Source organism: Bison bison, unplaced genomic scaffold (assembly GCF_000754665.1).
Source record: "Bison bison bison isolate TAMUID 2011002044 unplaced genomic scaffold, Bison_UMD1.0 scf7180017858502, whole genome shotgun sequence".
Lineage (NCBI taxonomy): Eukaryota > Metazoa > Chordata > Mammalia > Artiodactyla > Bovidae > Bison > Bison bison.
The window spans coordinates 3,935-5,770 of NW_011489074.1; positions in this window are offsets into that span (position 1 = coordinate 3,935).

Genomic DNA, 1,836 nt, shown 5'->3' on the forward strand with positions numbered 1-1,836 from the left:
CTCAGACCGTAGCTTTTTTCCTTGTCTAAATGTACTGTGTACACAACAGACCCAATTTATCGTTTTAACTGTTGGCTGCTCAGTGTCTGCCTCTCTCAGGATCCTTGTAAAGTCAGGATTTGTGTATGTGTGAACAACAGAAAGTGAAAGTGAAAGTCACTGAGTTGTATCTGACTCTTTGCGACCCCATGGAATAGTCCATGACTATTAGTCCTAGTTTATCCAGGCCAGAATACTGGAGTGGGTAGCCGTTCCCATTTCCAGGGATCTTCCCTATCCAGGGATCGAACCCAGGTCTCCCACGTTACAAGTAGATTCTTTACCACCTGAGTCACCAGGGAAGCCCAAGAATACTGGAGTGGGTAGCCTTTCCCTTCTCCAGGGGATCTTCCAAACCCAGGAATCGAACTGGGGTCTCCTGCATTGCAGGTGGAGGGAGAGGCCTTAATTGGAAAAAAAAAATTACAGATAGGGAAAATGTACCTTACCCTACCCTCACCCCGTTGGAAACTTCATGCCTCTCCTTCCCAACTTGAATGCCATCTTCAGTCCTCCCAGGGACTGTGTTGTTTCTCTGGAGCCTAAATTCTGTCCACAGATGGGAGTCATTAGCCACTGAAAACAATGTAACTGTGTGTCTACTTTCCTAAAAGACGGGTTCTTGTTAAATCCAGCCAATAGAGGAACACAGGCGGCAACAGTCATTTTGAAAGAGGCACCAGTTTGCTGGCACTAACCACTGTGATGGTGCTATTGGTGGGGGTGGAGGTGATGATCCTAAGAAAATGATGACTTAAAGCTTACTAGGACCAAGATCTGTGCTCAGCTTTTTTCATCTATCTCATTTAATCTTCTCAAACATCCTATAAGTACTATTAATACTTCTATCTCCATCTCTATAGATGGATTGATTATTCCAGCATTCATGATCATATTTGAAGTCACAGCTTATTGCTGACATTTGCCTGCTTGTCACACACTGAATCTTACACTTCTCCAGCAGTCACCCTCTTGTTCATAGCCCCACAATGAACCTAGAAATCATTCCAGTAGCCATCTTCATGCTCATTACATTACACTGAACCTTCACCTGATCCTAGTTTTCATTGTCATGTTGGTTATTTCACATTGAATCTTAATCTTATTTCAGTAACCTTATTTCAGCATGCTTTTTGTCTCACACTGAACATTATCCTTACACAAGTGGTCAATGTCATGTTTACTGTCCACATTGACCAGTGACTGTATTCCAGGAGCCATCACTCTTCTTGTTAGCCTGTTGTTTAGGACACTGAACTTACATTTTCCAGCTGGCAGCATCATGCTGGTTGTCTTACACTGAAACTTGACCTTATTGCAGTGGGAATCTAGTCTCATACTGCAGTATACTCCTTTGAAGTTGTCATATTCATGCTGCAGACACGACACAAAGAGTTTAACTTATTTAGTTCTTCTGTAGCTGGAATTGAAGGATAAGCTTGAAGTTGCATGAAGAAGGGTGGTGTAGTTTCTCTATTTCATGCTTTTGAAGTCTCTAGAAGCATCCATTCTGGGTCAGTTTATGTAGGAGTCAGAGAAATGAATAATTGCCTTCTATCAGCATTCATCATCATCTTGTGGCCATATATATGCTAAAATGTAAGCTTAATCCAGTGGTCATCTTCATGCTTCCTTTTTTTTTAATTGAAGCATAGATAATTTACAATGCTATTTTCAAAGGGAGTGTGAAGAAGCAAGAAGTTTAAGGGCTATAAAGTGTGGTGTGAAGTACAGAATATTATCCATCCTGCACAGTCTTCTTGTAAGCAGCTCTTTTGCCCCTTTTCTGTCACCCCA